Source organism: Prionailurus viverrinus, chromosome B1 (genome assembly GCF_022837055.1).
Source record: "Prionailurus viverrinus isolate Anna chromosome B1, UM_Priviv_1.0, whole genome shotgun sequence".
Classification (NCBI taxonomy): Eukaryota; Metazoa; Chordata; class Mammalia; order Carnivora; family Felidae; genus Prionailurus; species Prionailurus viverrinus.
Window position 1 is genome coordinate 124,467,147 of NC_062564.1, and position 19,620 is coordinate 124,486,766.

Below are 19,620 nucleotides of genomic sequence, written 5' to 3' on the forward strand. Positions count from 1 at the left end.
TTTTTAAAACTAAGATCACTTGTGTTTTGTTAGCTACTACATTTTTGGGTTGGGCTTTTCATTTTATCTCTGTCATAGTTTGGCTCCTGCTGGTGAATTTTGTTATTTTTACTATTTTTCTTCATTTTGTTAAATATCAAAGGGGGGAGATTTTTCAATACTGTTTTAGTCTTCTATTTTTGCAGGAAGTTCATGAATTATATTTTATGTTTAGAAGTACAGTAATATTGGGGTGCCTGGGTGGCTCAGTCTGTTAAGTATCCAACTTCGGCTCAGGTCATGATCTCACAGTTCATGAGTTTGAGCCTCACATCAGGCTCTGTGCTGACAGCACAGAGCGTGGAGGCTACTTCGGATTCTGTGTCTGCTTTCTGTGCCTCTCCCCTGCTCACACTCTGTTTCTCTCTTTCTCTCAAAAATAAACAAACATTAAAAAAAATCAGAAAAAAAGAAGTACAGCAATATTTAAAAATAAGCCAAAAATCCGTGCTATTGGCATGTTTTTGTGTCTTTGTTTCTTATTTTAGTTAAAGCATGCAGTTATTTGTTGCAAGTTTCGATACCATTATGATAATTTTTTCAGGCTGCTTTTTATTTTTCCAGCTATAGATTTTACTGCAAGAATTTCTATAACATTTTCCTGAACTGTATGATTATGAATTTTTCTTTTGTTTCACACATGAAAGCAATTGTTTTGTGATTTGTAAAAGCTTTATAGTTAAATAACAGAAATGTTCAGCAGTGTTAAATATAATAAAAAACAAAAAAGGTTTCCCAAATGTTAAAGAGATCTTTATAAGGAGGTTTTCTTGAAATTAATAATATAAAAATTGAAGCAAGTGAACTTTTTATTAAAAATTTGTTAATACCTTACATGCAAATGACACAAATTGAAAAACACTTCACCTGTTTAAGCAACATTACTCCTCGTGAACACGTTCTCTGCTATTAAGTCTACCATTTAAAGATGGGCAATATGATTTGCTTCAGGAATGAAAACTGAGTAATAGTTTGAAAATGCCTATCCTATAATCGACCCACAAGACTAAGTTGAATATTTCTTTTAAAATCACTTCACTGAAGGGAATTAAGAGTACACTTAATGTGATGAGCACTGAGTAATGTATGGAATTGTTGAATCACTATATTGTACACCTGAAACTAATATAACATAGTAGGTTTATTATACTAGAATGAAAATAAAATGAATTTAGGGGCGCCTGGGTGGCTCAGTCGGTTGAGCGCTGACTTCAGCTCGGGTCATGATCTCATGGTTCGTGGGTTTGAGCCCCGCGTCAGGCTCTGTGCTGACAGCTCAGAGCCTGGAGCTTGTTTCGGATTCTGTGTCTCTTTCTCTCTGCCCCTCCCCCACTCATGCTCTGTCTTTCTCTGTCTCAAAAATAAATAAACATTAAAAAGAAATTTTTAAATAAACTGAATTTAAATATAAACAAAATCCTTTCACCTAATAAACAAATGCCTTAATTACATACCTCCATCTCCAGAAACAGAAAAGGTCAGTGGGATTCTGAATTTTCCCCATGGTTTGTTTTGCCAAGACTATCTATAACTGCTTCTCTCTACTCCCCTTCCTGCACGTGGTTAGGGGAACTGATTCTCAGGCTGTTACCATTAAAATTTGTTAAGCTCCAGCATCTATAAGTAACACTGAGGCAACAAAAGAAATGGAACAAATAACAGAAGACATAGAGACCATAAAAAAGAGGAATCAGGAAAATACGTATATGAATAGAGAAAGAATAGAAAAATTCATAGTGATAGGTTGCTACTTTGTTTTCCTTATTAATATTTTGAAATCATATGCATTTCTCAGACAGAAATACTAAACAATAGCTCTGTAAGAGTGTAGCAAAAAGAAGGCAAAGTATGTGGCATAGATACATGGAATATTACTATTTACATTGCTAATTTTTTAAGTTCTAACTTAGCACAGCAATATTTTAATTATAGTTTCTAAGTAGTAATTTTATATTGAGTATAGATAATTAAAAATAATTTAATTAATAGAAATGAACAGAGATGTATGTTTAAATGTTTAAATTCTTCAATTTAAATAAACTAAGTATAGCTTTCTCTGTTAATGGGATTTATTTTGGCAGGTAATTCCTTAAAATTTGAAAAATAATTTGGAAAACATGATAGGGTGGAAAAGTATTGCCTTTTCCAACTATATTAGAACTTATATAGAACATTTATATCAATGTTACATGTTTTATGTAACCTAATCAATAACGTTAAATAACTGACATGTATTAAATTACTGGTTCTTTTAGATGCTATAGTAAAATGACTATAATTAGACATATAAAGGACTTGTTTATCAACAGCTTTATAGACTGAATTCTAGCTTTTTTCAGGTTGAATTGGGAACCTCTGTGCATGTACGCTATGTGCATGTGTTTTCTGTCTTGTTATCTTTAATACTTGGGAAGTAATGGAAATAAGTAATATTTCAAAAATATTTCATCATTTTTATTTTAAATAATACTTATTTGTCTTGTATAAACCACTTTGTATAATGCTTCTTTCATCCTATGTAAAACAGAAGAATTCCTGCTTTTTTAAAAAGCGATGGAATTAAACATGAGAAGCTTACTTTATTTTTCTTAGCATTTGAATATGAATGTTGCTTTCTCTTCTCTCATGGAGTCATGAGCTCCCATCTCAGGTATAACAGCATAAAAGCAAACAGCTTCTGAAAAAATATTTGGCAGACAAAATGAATGCCTGTGGTGAGTCTCACCTTTAGGAAAGTCAAAGAACAACCAAAGGTATATTTGTAAGAGATTATTAGATAAGAGAAGTGATTTGCACACTGCTGGGATTCACATACTTCTCTGTGGGAACTTCCTTCATAGTTAAGATGTTTCTGAGAGAATGTGGTAAACTGCTTAGGTATCTACACATGCATGGGGGGCATATGGATGATTTTCCAACAGAAAGATCATTTTATTTTCCAAACCTAATGTTTTCTTGCTACCTTGTAGATTATGCAATATATTTCACTGAGTAACCATGGTGGTGCAGTAATTCTCAGGTTAAAGCTTTTTCATGAAACAAAGCTTACATATTTTTTTTTGTAACAGCAGGAAACATTGTGCTGCAAAGCAAATCACAATCTTTTGAGACTAGGGCCATGCTGTGTAATTCTGAGTTCAGTGTGTGTCTTGGGGGGAGGTGTGTTTAATAATTTTTTTTTTCCTAAGGCAGTTCTATTTTGTCTGCCTTGAGATACAGAAAACATTCTGTTCAACTGTGAAAACTCTATATTGGTAAAAGCAGAAATTTGTAATTGTTAAAATGAAACAAAAAATTGCTAACTTTTTTGCTTTGTCTTTACAATGTGTTGCTGATTGAAAACACCTTCTTCCTTTTTCGGGCACATAAGTAGGTTCTTTTAGTGCACTTTCATGTTTAGGGTAAAAAAAAAAACAGAAAATGACAGTACTGAACAAATTGGCCTTTGTTAATTTAGTCATGTAGAATTTATAAAACACATTTGCTCTTTGTGAGTTTTCAACATATATATGTGTGTCTGTGTGTGTAAATTATTTTTTGAATATTTATTTAACAGGTCCATGAAATCTATAGAGAACATAAAAAATAGTTCTCTCACTTCTATCATATGACTGAAACTTAAGGAAAATAAGCCTACAAATATTTAGGCTCATGTGGACAATAGCTACTTACAGATACATCCAGATGTTAATAAGCTCAATAAAGTAAATTTATCTTCATATATAGCTTATATATCCATTATTTTTTAAGTTTATTTATTTATTTTGAGAGAGGGAGAGAGTGTGCAAGTGGGAGAGGGGCAGAGAAACAGGAGAGAGAGAATCCCCAAGCAGTCTCTTCACTGACAAAGGGGCTTGATCTAACGAACTGTGAAATCATGACCTGAGCTGATATTGAGTTGGACACTTAACTGACTGAGCCACCCAGGTGCTCCTATATATCCATTATTATATATTTGTAAATAAACAATTATTCTCTGAAAATAACACTAAAAATACAAGTACTAAAAATTTGTTATCAAGATTAACTGAAACACTTTTCAGCTAAAGCTCTGTCATTCGTTAACTATGTCAAAAATATTTGCTTTGATATTTGTTTTATATTCTTTTTTCTCATTTATATTGTCTACAATGGGTATAGCTTAATTTTGGATTTAGGATGTCTGAGTACATATTGACATATATTTTTTTCTTAATTTTGTATCATTCTGTACATTTATTATGATGGAAGACTATTAATGTCACATTGCAGACAAGCTTGTGGAATAAGCGATATATAGCTATCTTTGCAGCTACCACTCTCTGTTCTCTGACCATAAATATTCAAATTCTGCCCATATGAAAAATTCTCTCTTCTTTCCCAAAAGTCTCATCCCATTATAGCATTAGCTTGAAGTCTATCATCTCATCATCTAAATCTTATCAATTTGTGATGGTGCTTCTCAGGGCTGTTACCTAAGTGGTAGCTCCTTAAATATAGCTTTACTTAATACAAGACTTATAAACTAGAAAGGGAATTTTTCCTGTCTTTATCCAACATACAGTGGGGGAGAACAAGATAGGATGACCTCAGTAAATACACATAAGGAGGGAGAGAGAAGGACAGAAGACACATAGGAATCATCGGTCCATAACAATTCTGAAATCCAGCTAGGCAAATTTTGTGAGTTTCTGACTAAACTTAGGGCTCAACTAAGATGAGGTTAACACACCACCATAAATTTAGAATGAATTAACAGTGACAATAACTTCAACTGTCAAAAAAAATTCTAAAAATTTTTAAGTTAGTGAAACAGAAAGAGAATCAAAAATACATTTGCCAAGCCAGTTGAGGTTATATTAACTAAGTTCTCAACTCTATACATAGTCATATACATATTTACTCATATACATATTTACTTGCTTTTTAGTGCATTTGTTTGTGTGCTTTTTGCCAATTATTAGTGTTCAGGAAAAAGGAGAGTTAATATCAGAAAAAAGAAAACTGAGAGGTCATAAATCTGAGCTCCTGACGGAAGTTCTCATATGGTTACTGTGGCCAAATAACTGAATTTTAGTCATTGGAATGTGCGTAGATATGATATCTACCACTTCCAGGCCTGGCTCTTACACATTGTTTGTCCTCTATGCTATTTTGTCCTCTATACTATTTTTCTTTCTGTTCAATGGGGATTGCCAGAGTCCTCTAGGAAGCCAGGTTTTGAAGATGGTGGGTTTGCTCTAAGTCTGGGTTCCAGAGAGACTGAATACCTTATACACTGCCCTCACCCCATCCACCTTGCTGACCTGAAGCATTTGTTCTCAATCTTATCTGAATAAGACATATTTATTGTGACTGTCTATTTATTATAGCAATGTAGGTCAATACTATATTTACACATATTAGAGTGGCTAAGAGCTCAGATTCTGGGGACAGACAAACTAAGAGTAAATTAATTATTAGCTGTTTAATCTTCAGCAAAACACTTAATCCATCTATACCTCACTTTCCTCATATGTAAACTGGGATGATGATAATGTGAGAGCTTTTCTCAGGATTAAATGAGTTTATATGTGTATTTTTAATATATGTAGCAAGCTTAGAACAGTGCCTAGCACATAGAAAACAGCCTAAAGTATTTTGGTATTATAATTATCATACACTTATTATTTGATTTTTCTCCTAATTTAAGTTCTCAAGATTGATCTCTGTTGATACATGTCAATTTAATTCATTTATTTTGACTGTTAGATAGTATTCTATTATGTTGAGGCCCACAACTTCGTTATTTCTTGCTATGAATACAAAATATAATAATATGGGTATAAAGAACATGTGACATATTCAGGAGTATAGTTATTTCTATGGTAAGAAAAGGAAAGGGGAGAAGGGATGAACGGTATGCTTTTCTTGTAAATGGAAATTTTAATAATTATGGATGGTAAATACATAGGTTTCTATTATATTCTATATTTTCTCTAATTTTGAAAAAAATAATTAAAAAGCAGATTACTCGTGATATATCTATATGTATGTGTGTGTTTTCCTGAAACACACATAGCATAAACATAAATGGTAGAATTAGCTTAATTCAACCTTTTAGTATTACCATATTTCATTGAATCTAATATGCCATCCAGTGTTAGATGCCTCATTACTTCATATAATACTAAGAAAGAAAAAATATTTCCCATTTTGACTTTAAGAAACCATACATTGGGGCATCTGTGTGGCTCAGTCGGTTAGGTGTCCAACTCTTGATTTTGGCTCAGGTCATGATCTTATGGTTGTGAGATCCAGTCCTGCTGGATCTATGCACAGCATGGATCCAGCTTAAGATTCTATCTCTCCCTCTCCTTTTGCCCCTCTCTTCCATTGCCTCTCTCAAAAGAAAGAAAGAAAGAAAGAAAGAAAGAAAGAAAGAAAGAAAGAAAGAAAGAAAAAGAGAAAGAGGGAAAGAAAGAAAAAGGGAAGGGAAGGGAAGGAAAGGGAAGGGAAGGGAAGGGAAGGGAAGGGAAGGGAAGGGAAGGGAAGGGAAGGGAAGGAAAAAAAGGGAAGGAAAAGAAAAAAAACCGATGCATTGTAAGATGTGTTGTAGTTTTAAAGATATTGAAAAATGGGTGTCTTGCAATCAATAAAATGTGGGGTTTTTTCTAGTGGCATTTTTTATTCTTTCAATAGACATAAGTATCAAGAAATGATTAATTTATTAATTAGGTTTATTTATATTCTTTTTTTAAATTTTTTTAACGTTTATTTATTTTTGAGACACAGAGAGACAAAGCATGAACGGGGGAGGGTCAGGGAGAGGGAGACACGGAATCTGAAACAGGCTTCAGGCTCTGAGCTGTCAGCACAGAGCCCGACGCGGGGCTCGAACTCAGGGACTGCGAGATCATGACCTGAGCCGAAGTCGGCCGTTTAACCAACTGAGCCACCCAGGCGCCCCGGTTTATTGATATTCTATTCATATAACATTTTAAAATTAAATTTAAAGGTTTGATTCGATGATCTTTAATAGTTCTATAGCCACCACCAAAATCATATAATAGAACATTTCCATCGCTTATTTATTTGTTTTTATTGAGGTACAATTGACATACATTATATCAGTTTCAGATGTACAAAATAATTTTTCGATATTTATATATATTGTGAAATGACCACCACAATAAGTCTAGTTAGCATTTGTCACCATACATTGTTACAGAATTTTTTTGTAATGAGACTTTTTTTTAACCTTTTTTAAAATTTTTTATTTTAATTTTTAAGAAACAGAGAAAAACAGAGCACAAGCAGGGGAGGCGTAGAGAGAGAGGGAGACACAGAATCCAAAGCAGGCTCCAAGCTCTGAGCTGTCATCACAGAGCCTGATATGGGGCTCAAACCCACAAACATGATATCATGACCTGAGCCAAAGTTGGATGCTCACCTGACTGAGCCACCCACGTGCCTCAGTGAGAGGTTTTCAGATGTACTCTCTTAGCAACTTTCAAATATGCAGCACAATATTAACTATAGTTGTCATGCTGTACATTGTATCCCCATGACTTTATTTTATAACTGGAAGTTTGTACCTTTTGACTCCCTTCACCCATTTGCCCACTTTCCACCCCACCTTCCAACACTTCCTTACAGTGAGTTTTCTTTCAATGACCTATCGCCTTTAGCAGCCACTGTTCTACTTTCTGTGATTATTATTATCTTTTAGAAATTCATGTAGATTGAATCATAGCATATGTGGACTTTTGCCTCTTTTTTTCACTTAGTATAATAGTTTTTGGATTTCTCTGTTGTTCAATGAGTCAATAGCTTGTTCTTTTTTTATTGTTCAATCGCATTTCAGTAATAACTATACAATGTATTGTTTATACATTCAAAAGTTGATGAGGTATTAGAGTTGCTTCAAGTTTTAAGCTACTGTGACTGAAACAGTTATGGACATTTGAGTTCAACTTATTATGTGAACATATGTTTTCATTTCTCTTGGGTAAATGGGTAGAGTGATATCAGTGAGCATGTATTTAACTTCACAAAAGACTGCCAAAGAAGTTTCCACAGTGGCTGAAAAATTGTGCATTCCCACTAGAGATGTATGACAGTGTCAGCTGCTCCTTGTCATGATCAACATTTGATACTTTCTTTTTAATTTTAGCCATTGCAGTAGGTGTGTAGCTTGAATTTCCATTTTCCATATGATTAACAATATTGAGCACCTTTCCATCTGTTTATTTGTTGTTTATAATCTTCTGTGAAATGCCTATTCATATATTTTGCCTAATGTCAAAGGCAAACAAAGGCAGACAGCAAAGTGGTAAGGACAGATTTTAATCAGTAATATGTTATTACACTAGGGAAAAGAGTCCAGTGTGAAGTGAACTCAACTTTGATTGTACAGAAGTAACTGGGTGTTTTAAGGGGAGAACAGAGGAATATGGAGGGAGATGAATAGGGGCCGAGTAGAGTCAGGGAAATGAAAAATTGCAAAAAATGGGAAGAGAGACTGGTCCTGTGAAACCCGCATTGGTTTATTAACTGGCACACTTATCAAAGCTAGGCTGCCACCCTCCCACAGAAGCTGGGAGACAGGGACTCCATCTGCAAGTGTTGACACGTACCAACAAGAAACTCTTGGTGGCATAGTCTGAAAAATGGGTAACTGTTTTGTCAGTTTTCTCAGGCAGACACTTTAAGGGGAGCTACAGTCACTTTTAGTGGCTTTGACCTATTTTATTCAGGGATTTATAAGCCAAGGTTGAGGCCTAGACAATAAAGGGCTCAGAAGAGCCTGACTAGAGTTTGGACAGGAGAGAATATTTGTCACTACTTCATTGATTTTTGCCTTCTTATTATTGACTATAGGATTTTTTTAACATATATATATACTCTGGTTATAATTCTTACTAAGATACTATGTTTTTAAAATATTTTTTTCCCAGGCTGTGGCTTGGTTTTTAATTTTCCAGATCTGTAGTTTCTTTTGAAGAACATTTAAACAAATTTTGATGGAGTCCAAATTAACAGTTTTTGTATTGTATGGTACATAATTTTGTATCGTATATAAGACATTTTTGCTTTACTCAAGGACACAAAGATTTTCTACTAGTTTTTTTCCCCAAGAATTTCTGTAGCTGTAGTACTTATATTTATATCTAAGAACCATTTCAAATTTAATTTTCGTATATGGCATGACCTACAGAAAGAAAACCTTTTGTTGGCATTGGATATAAAAAATTGTTCCAGAAATGTTTGTTGAAACTATTTTTCTTTCTACATCGAACAACCTTGGCACCTACATAAAATATGAACACATCATATATGTTGTCGGTTTGTGAATTCTGTTCTGCTCTACTTATCTATGTCTGTCCTTATACAAACTCCAAACTATTTTGATTACTGTAGTTATAGACTAAATCTTGAAATCAGGTAGTGTCAGCTTCCCTTATTCACAATTGTTTTTGTCATTTTAGGTCATTTGAATTTCTATATAAATTTTAGAAACAGTGTATCAAGTCTAAAAAGAAGCCTGCTGATATTTGTACTGTGTTTCATCTATAGATCATTTTAGAGAGAACATTTTAGCATCTTCCACTCTATGAATGACATATAAATCTCTATTTATTAGAAATTTTTAAAGTTTTTCTCATCAGTGTTTTATATTTTCAGTGTATAAGTCTAATACATATTTTGTTAAATGCTTTATTCTGACTTCATGTTCCAGTATTTCTGCTTAATATTTAAACACAATTGATCTTGACCTTCTATTTTGTGACATTGCTAAACTCATTTATTAATTCTAGTGTCTGTTTTGTAAATTTCTTTGATTTTCCACATGGACTTTCAATTTTGTCTATGAATTAAAGACAGTTAAAGGCAATCTTTTCCAATCAATATGCCTATTATTATTATTATTTATTGTTTTGTCTTATTACAATGCCTAGGAACTCTAATGTCATGTTGAATAGAAGATGTGAAAACAGACATCCTTCCCTACTTTCTCATTTTATGGGAAAAGCATTCAGTCTTTTATAAATAAATATGTTAGTTTTAAGTTTTTCATAGATGCTGTTTATCAGGTTGAAAACAATTTCTTCTGTTTCTAGTTGGCTGAGAATTTTTACCATGAATATTTATTAAAATTTGCCAAATGCTTTTTGGTTTCTTCCCCAGATCAGGGAAGTTCTAGCTATGATTTGTTCAAGTATACCTTCAGCCCCTTTCTCTCTCTCTTCCTCTTCTGGAATTCCTATTATATGGATGTTGTTGCATTTGATTGCATCACTTAGTTCTCTAATTCTTCCCTCATACTCCTGGATTTTTTTATCTCTCCTTCTCTCAGCTTCCTCTTTTTCCATAATTTTATCTTCCAATTCACCTATTCTCTCCTCTGTCTCTTCAATCCGAGCTGTGGTTGCCTCCATTTTATTTTGCACCTCATTTATAGCATTTTAGCTCCTCATGACTATTTCTTAGTCCCTTGATCTCTGTAGCAATAGATTCTCTGCTGTCCTCCCTACTTTTTTCAAGCCGAGCAGCAATTAATTTTATGACTATTATTCTAAATTCTTGTTCCATTATATTGCTTTAATCATTTTTGATCAATTCATTAGCTGTCGCTACTTCCTGGAGTTTCTTTTGAGGAGAATTCTTCCGTTTCGTCATTTTGGATAGTCTCTGGGGTGGTGCGGAACTGCAGGGCACCTCCCCTGTGCTGTCTGGAGTAACTTGTGTTGGTAGGTGTGGCCACAGTCATACCTGATGTCTGTCCCCAGCCCACCGCTGGGGCCACAGTCAGACTGGTGTGTACCTTTTCCCCTCTCCCAGGGGCAGGGCTCACTGTGGAGTGGTGTGGCTCCCTGTCTTGGCTACTTGCACAGTGCCAGGCTTGTGGTGCTGCTTTGATGGCATCTGGTGTATTAGCTGGGGTTGACCAGCAATGTGCACAGGGGCGGGAGGGGCAGGCTCAGCTTGCTTTGCCCTCAGTGGTCCCCTGCAGGAGGGCCCTGCAGCACTGGGAGGGAGGCCAACCGGGTCGGAGGGATGGATCCACAGAAGCACAGCATTGGGTGTTTGTGGGATGCAAGCAAGTTTGGTGAACTGGTTCCCTTTGGGGTTTCGGCTAGGGGATGGGAGAGGGAGATGGCGCTGGCCAGCGCCTTTGTTCCCTGCCGAGCTGAGCTCTGTCTTCTGGGGATCAACGCCTCTCCCTCCCAGTGTCCTCTTGCCCTCCCTCTCTCCGAGCAGAGCTGTTGATTTATAACATTCCAGATGTTAAGTCCCGCTGGCTGTCAGAACTCACACAGTCTGGTGCCTCTGCTTTTGCAAACCAGACTCCGGGATTCCGCCTTGCCAGGCAACTGCCCCTCCACTGCCCCAGCTCCGTCCTGCCAGTCCATGTAGCATGCACCTCCTCTCTGCCCTTCCTAGCCTCTTCTGTGGGCCTCTTGTCTATGCTTGGCTCTGGAGAGTCTGTTCTGCTAGTCTTCTGGCAGTTTTCTGGGTTGTTTAGGCAGGTGTGGGTGGAATCTAAGTGATCAGCAGGAAGAGGTGAACCCCGCATCCTGCTACGCCACCATCTTCTTCTCCTCCTCCATCACCCATTTAACCCATCCCCCTGCCCACCTACTTTCCAGCAATCCTCAGTTTGTTCTCTTTAGTTACAAGTCTTTTTTATGGTTTGCCTCTCTCTCCTTTTTCCCCTGTGTTCAACCATTTCATCTCTTAAAACCCACATATGAGTGAAATCATATGGTATTTGGCTTTCTCTTACTGCCTTATTTTGCTTAGCATAATACACTTTAGCTCCATCCATGTCATTGCAAATGGCAAGATTTCATTCATTCTTTTTATGGCTGAGTAATATTCCATTATACACACACACACACACACACACACACACACACACACACACCACCTCTTCTTTTTCCATTCATCAGTATATGGGCATTTGGGTTCTTTCCATAATTTGGCTATTGTTGATAATGCTGCTATAAACATCAGGTGCATGTATCCCTTCAAATCTGTATTTTTGTATTATAGGATAATACCTAGTAGTGCAATTGCTGGATTGTAGGGTAGTCCTATTTTTAACTTTTTGAAGAACATTCATACTGTTTTCCAGAATGGCTGCATCAGTGCATTCCAGCCAAAAGTGTAAGAGTTTTGCCGTTTCTCCACATCCTTACCAACACCTGTTATTTCTTGTGCTGTTGATTTTAGCTATTCTGACAGGTGTGGGGTGATATCTTATTGTAGTTTTAATTTGTGTTTCCCTGATGATGAGTGATGTTGAGCATCTTTTCATGTATCTGTTAGACATCTGTATGTCTTCTTTGGAAAATGTTTATTCATGTCTTCTACTCATTTATTAACTGGATTATTTTGTATTTTGGTATTGAGTTTAATACATTATAGATTTTGGATACTAACCCTTTATCAGATATGTCATTTGCAAAATTTATGGTATGCCTTTAGGACTTCTATTTTTGAAATATTGATGCTGCTCAATTCTGTAGCTGTTTCAATTATTCAGCTACAATGTAGTAAATTTAGCACTTAATATCAGAATGCCAGAGTCTAAAGAGCATTCATAGTCTACCAAGTTATTCGTCTTGAGGTAGTACACTGTAGAATTTATTTTTAATCAAGGGTTTTGAGTAAACTGAGAATTTATTTTGCTATATCTATCATACAGATTTCGCACTTTATTCTATTTATGGTCTGATGCATTTTGATGAGGATAAAGTGGTCACGCTAAGGTACTCTGACATATATTCATAATAATAGCTTTGTCCCTTAACTTTAGAGTTGACAAAAATCTCTAGACTTACATGCCATCAGCACTTCAAAATTGGCAACCTTTTTATTCATTTTACTTCTTGCTTGTTGTTTAAGTAATCATTTCCTATCCCTAAGTGTCTTTTATATATATTTCTTATACGTATATATTTACATACATACATATATATATGTATACATATGTGTATATATGTACACACACACATATGTATGGACATATACATATATCCAAAGGCTTGGGTGAGCCTTTCTATCCTTCTAATAGTTTCAAAGTATTTGTTTTTATATTTAGATATTTGACAAATCTTGTATCTGTGGGAGTGTGTTTGTTTGTAGGCTGGTGTTTAGGGATCCAATTACTTTTAAAGTGGATAAACCGTTGTCTTAACATTCATTCTCTATTTATAATGCCTTGTTTTTCATATACCAAGCTTCCACATATATACGGCTTGGTTTCAGGGCTCCATTTTATGCTTACCATTGGGATAGTTGTCAGTCAATTTAATAAATTAGTGATTTTAATTATTCTAGAGATCTAGTATGGCAAGCTTTTCCTTAATCATTTTGTTGCGGTTATCTCAGTGGTTATCAGCTCTTTGAATTACTAGGTAATAATAATAACAGCATAATTAAATTGAATATCTTAGTAGGAGAGAAAACCTAATAAATTTATCACAATATTATTTAACTTTACTAAAATTAATCTGTACCAAAATTAGTGCAAAAATAATGAAAAGTGACATTTAACAAACAAATAATCTACATACTTTGGACTTAGTAGGACTCAGGACAAAATGGGATCCAAGATAAAAATAGATTCTACCTTGCTAATTGAAAGTCATTAAAATTATCATGGGAAAATTACAGCAATCCTCTGCCATTAATTTTTCCAATTCATATCTCAAATACATGTCATTCTAATCTACCTGAAGCAAAAATGTGACCAGATCACCATAAAAAATAAAGTCTTCACTTATTCTAGAGCTTTCCATTTCCTGATCTTAATGAACTTTTCAAAAATTACTTCTATTAGTTTATTTCATATTCATGAATTTTAGCTTAAGAAAAGTACTTGCTATTCTCCATATAACTTGACCCAATATTCCCATTTTGTTTACTCATTCTGTTCACTTTCCTTTGAGTATCACTTAATCATCTTTACATTTACAAAATCAATTTATGTTTCAAAAATCAGTTTAAATGCTGACTTGTTAGCCACTTGAAGCAGAAATATTGACCTCTTCCTCTGAATTTTGTTCATCTTTACTCTTTATATCAGAAACATATTAATTCCTACCTTGTGTTAATATCGGTTATGTGATAACTCCATCTTTTATTAGACTGTATATTCTTTAAAAAAATTTTTTTAATGTTCTTTTATTTTTGAGAGTGAGAGAGAGAAAGAGAGAGAGAGAGAGAGAGAGCACAAGCAGAGGAGGGGCAGAGAGAGAGGGAGACACAGAATCTGAAGCAGGCTCCCAACTCTGAGCTGTCAGCACAGAGCCTGACGTGGGGCTCAAACCCATGAACCATGAGATCATGACTTGAGCTGCTCAGGCACTTAACTGACTGAGCCACCCAGGAGCCCCTAGACCATATGTTCCTTATAAACATATCTTGTCTGATTACCTTTATTTACTGAAAGTATCTGTTCTTACAAGATAGTAAGTGATTTAAAAATATCTATTGGATTAATACACACTAGGGATAAGATTTTTCAAAAGGATGTAGAGAGCCAATAGCAAATGATGCCAATAATAAAGGAGGAGTTTATGAGCATTAAAAAAGAGAAAACAAACAGAATCATAAAGAATAACTGATGGTTGAGGGTAGATTAAAATGATACAAAAAATTGTGTTATATATATTTCTAGGAAGATCATGATAGGGTAGTTCCTAGAACTGATGACATCCAGCAGGCAATTAAGAGTTCAGAGCGGAAAACGTTACCCAAAATAAGTCATCATTATAAATGACCCACATGTCAGAGAACAAATGTGACTTGCATAAGTAAACTGAAATAGTAGCAATTTAAGTTAAAATAAAACGAAAATAACAATAACAAAACAATGATAGTTAATATATGTTGTGGGCTTTAGACTATGTCTAAAAGAATCAGAAGGGTGAAATATCTGCTTATGGAATGATATGAACCAAAAGGTTAACTGACATTGGTTGTGCTTTGAAGAGAGAATTAGAGATTTTATAAACTTTCATGCGTGTATTCCTTTTTTATGAACATATATTTCTATTTGACAACAGTAGATTTAACAAAGAAAAATGTAGTTCATTAATTGCCGCCCCTAAAAAACACACACGCACACTCTGTTGATAACAAAGAGTGAACTAGAGAAAGACTTGCCTAAAACTGAGACAAGATAGACACTATTGAGATAGGTTGCTAATGAGGTTCCCCACACAAAAATTTCCTTTTAATTGAGATATAGTTGGCATGTAAAATTATATTAGCTTCGTTTCTTAACTAATGGTAGAACATGGAAAAATGGTGGTTGGAATGGATAGTGGACACCGGGTACCGAGGGGCCTTTTACCACTAACATGTTCAGCATTGCTAGCTCATAGTGATAAAAAAATTCAACTGAATTTTAGTGGGTTAGAATGTTTCTTTTAAACGAATCACTCTGGTGACATGTACCATTCTGAAGAATATTTGAGAAACATTGATAATAGGAATAGCATGTTATTTTAATATTATGAATATTATTATTTATCCTTATTGTTCTAACTAGGACTGTGGTCAGAGACATTTACTCAGACGAAGAGACTAAAGTTTAAACTATGGATAATCAAGATATCTTATATGATATAATAGTGTATAACAATTTTATAAAGACTCATTTTATGACATAAATCAAGTATATTAAGAATTACATGTTTCAAAGTATATACTGATAAATATTATATTAAAGGAAAGATATATAACATACCAAATTCTTCTTTGCAAAATAGTGAAAAAACAGTTTTCCACATTATAAATCACAGAGAATGTTTAGTGAAAAACCTCAACAAAGTAGCACAAATCAGCAAAGCAAAGGTGCCTCAGATCTTGATCAGCCAGGTTTTAAAATCACAGAACTCTCACTAAGAGACTTCATCCACAATATTTTCTAAATCTCATTACCTCCATATTTTATCTCATTTTATTGTTAATTTTCTACCTCCTGAGAGAGAAGATTTGAATCCAATTTGCAAAATGATTGTCTCAAATCTTACTTTTATTTTCTTTTATAAAATGAAAATATATATTTTATAAACTGGAATCTCACACAATCATAGCTTATAAATAAATAATAAAATCCACTATTATAGTAGGGTATTTTTTACTAACATGTTAGTTTCTATTTTTTTATATACCCACAGCTCTTAGAAATCAGGCATACTCAAAGTAGAATCTCCTTAATTTGTCTGTCCTTTCAATTACTGATCATCTAAATTCTTCTTCTTTTATTTTTTTATTTTTTATTTTTTTTTCAATATATGAAATTTATTGTCAAATGGGTTTCCATACAACACCCAGTGCTCATCCCAAAAGGTGCCCTCCTCAATACCCATCACCCATCCTCCCCTCCCTCCCACCCCCCCCCCCCCCCATCAACCCTCAGTTTGTTCTAAGTTTTTAAGTCTCTTATGCTTTGGCTCTCTCCCACTCTAACCTCTTTTTTTTTTCCTTCCCCTCCTCCATGGGTTTCTGTTAAGTTTCTCAGGATCCACATAAGAGTGAAACCATATGGTATCTGTCTTTCTCTGTATGGCTTATTTCACTTAGCATCACACTCTCCAGTTCCATCCACGTTGCTACAAAAGGCCATATTTCGTTCTTTCTCATTGCCCTGTAGTACTCCATTGTGTATATAAACCACAATTTCTTTATCCATTCATCAGTTGATGGACATTTAGGCTCTTTCCATAATTTGGCTATTGTTGAGAGTGCTGCTATAAACATTGGGGTACAAGTGCTCCTATGCATCAGTACTCCTGTATCCCTTGGATAAATTCCTAGCAGTGCTATTGCTGGGTCATAGGGTAAGTCTATTTTTCATTTTCTGAGGAACCTCCACACTGCTTTCCAGAGTGGCTGCACCAATTTGCATTCCCACCAACAGTGCAAGAGGGTTGCGGTTTCTCCACCTCCTCTCCAGCATCTATAGTCTCCTGATTTGTTCATTTTGGCCACTCTGACTGGCGTGAGGTGATACCTGAGTGTGGTTTTGATTTGTATTTCCCTGATAAGGAGCGACGTTGAGCATCTTTTCATGTGCCTGTTGGCCATCCGGATGTCTTCTTTAGAGAAGTGTCTATTCACGTTTTCTGCCCATTTCTTCACTGGGTTATTTGTTTTTCGGGTGTGGAGTTTGGTGAGCTCTTTATAGATTTTGGATACTAGCCTTTTGTCCGATATGTCATTTGCAAATATCTTTTCCCATTCCATTGGTTGCCTTTTGTTTTGTTGGTTGTTTCCTTTGCTGTGCAGAAGCTTTTTATCTTCATAAGGTCCCAGTAATTCATTTTTGCTTTTAATTCCCTTGCCTTTGGGGATGTGTCAAGTAAGAGATTGCTACGACTGAGCTCAGAGAGGTCTTTTCCTGCTTTCTCCTCTAGGGTTTTGATGGTTTCCTGTCTCACATTCAGGTCCTTTATCCATTTTGAGTTTATTTTTGTGAATGGTGTGAGAAAGTGTTCTAGTTTCAACCTTCTGCATGTTGCTGTCCAGTTCTCCCAGCACCATTTGTTAAAGAGACTGTCTTTTTTCTATTGGATGTTCTTTCCTGCTTTGTCAAAGATTAGTTGGCCATACGTTTGTGGGTCTAGTTCTGGGGTTTCTATTCTATTCCATTGGTCTATGTGTCTGTTTTTGTGCCAATACCATGCTGTCTTGATGATGACAGCTTTGTAGTAGAGGCTAAAGTCTGGGATTGTGATGCCTCCTGCTTTGGTCTTCTTCTTCAAAATTCCTTTGGCTATTCGGGGCCTTTTGTGGTTCCATATGAATTTTAGAATTGCTTGTTCTAGTTTCGAAAAGAATGTTGGTGCAATTTTGATTGGGATTGCATTGAATGTGTAGATAGCTTTGAGTAGTATTGACATTTTGACAATATTTATTCTTCCAATCCATGAACAGGAATGTCTTTCAATTTCTTTTTATCTTCTTCAATTTCCTTCATAAGCTTTCTATAGTTTTCAGCATACAGATCTTTTACATCTTTGGTTAGATTTATTCCTAGGTATTTTATGCTTCTTGGTGCAATTGTGAATGGGATCAGTTTCTTTATTTGTCTTTCTGTTGCTTCATTGTTAGTGTATAAGAATGCAACTGATTTCTGTACATTGATTTTGTATCCTGCAACTTTGCTGAATTCCTGTATCAGTTCTAGCAGACTCTTGGTGGAGTCTTTCGGATTATCCATGTATAGTATCATGTCATCTGCAAAAAGCGAAAGCTTGACTTCATCTTTGCCAATTTGGATGCCTTTGATTTCCTTTGTTGTCTGATTGCTGATGCTAGAACTTTCAACACTATGTTAAACAACAGCGGTGAGAGTGGGCATCCCTGTCGTGTTCCTGATCTCAGGGAAAAAGCTTTCAGTTTTTCCCCATTGAGGATGATGTTAGCTGTGGGCTTTTCATAAATGGCTTTGATGATTTTTAAGTATGTTCCTTCTATCCCGACTTTCTCAAGGGTTTTTATTAAGAAAGGGTGCTGGATTTTGTCAAAGGCCTTTTCTGCATCGATTGACAGGATCATATGGTTCTTCTCTCTTTTTTTGTTAATGTGATGTATCACGTTGATTGATTTGCGAATGTTGAACCAGCCCTGCATCCCAGAAATGAATCCCACTTGATCATGGTGAATAATTCTTTTTATATGCTGTTGAATTTGATTTGCTAGTATCTTATTGAGAACTTTTGCATCCATATTCATCAGGGATATTGGCCTGTAGTTCTCTTTTTTTACTGGGTCTCTGTCTGGTTTAGGAATCAAAGTAATACTGGCTTCATAGAATGAGTCTGGAAGTTTTCCTTCCCTTTCTATTTCTTGGAATAGCTTGAGAAGGATAGGTATTATCTCTGCTTGAAACGTCTGGTAGAACTCCCCTGGGAAGCCATCTGGTCCTGGACTCTTATTTGTTGGGAGATTTTTGATAACCGATTCAATTTCTTCGCTGGTTATGGGTCTGTTCAAGCTTTATGTTTCCTCCTGTTTTGGAAGCGTGTGGGTGTTTAGGAATTTGTCCATTTCTTCCAGGTTGTCCAGTTTGTTGGCATATAATTTTTCATAGTATTCCCTGATAATTGCTTGTATCTCTGAGGGATTGGTTGTAATAATTCCATTTTCACTCATGATTTTATCTATTTGGGTCATCTCCCTTTTTTTTGAGAAGCTTGGCTAGAGGTTTGTCAATTTTGTTAATTTTTTCAAAAAACCAGCTCTTGGTTTCGTTGATCTGCTCTACAGGTTTTTTAGATTCTATATTGTTTATTTCTGCTCCCATATTTATTATTTCTCTTCTTCTGCTGGGTTTAGGCTGCCTTTGCTGTTCTGCTTCTAGTTCCTTTAGGTGTGCTGTTAGATTTTGTATTTGGGATTTTTCTTGTTTCTTGAGATAGGCCTGGATTGCAATGTATTTTCCTCTCAGGACTGCCTTCGCTGCATCCCAAAGCGTTTGAATTGTTGTATTTTCATTTTAATTTGTTTCCATATATTTTTAAATTTCTTCTCTAATTGCCTGGTTGACCCACTCATTCTTTAGTAGGGTGTTCTTTAACCACCATGCTTTTGGAGGTT

At 35.2% G+C, this 19,620-nt stretch overlaps 1 protein-coding gene across 1 annotated transcript in view; it reads left to right on the forward strand.

The window, feature by feature from the left end:
• The window catches only part of STPG2 (sperm tail PG-rich repeat containing 2), a 549,400-nt gene that overhangs the window by 502,113 nt on the left and 27,667 nt on the right, over positions 1-19,620 (forward strand). The gene's annotated exons all lie outside the window — the stretch shown is intronic.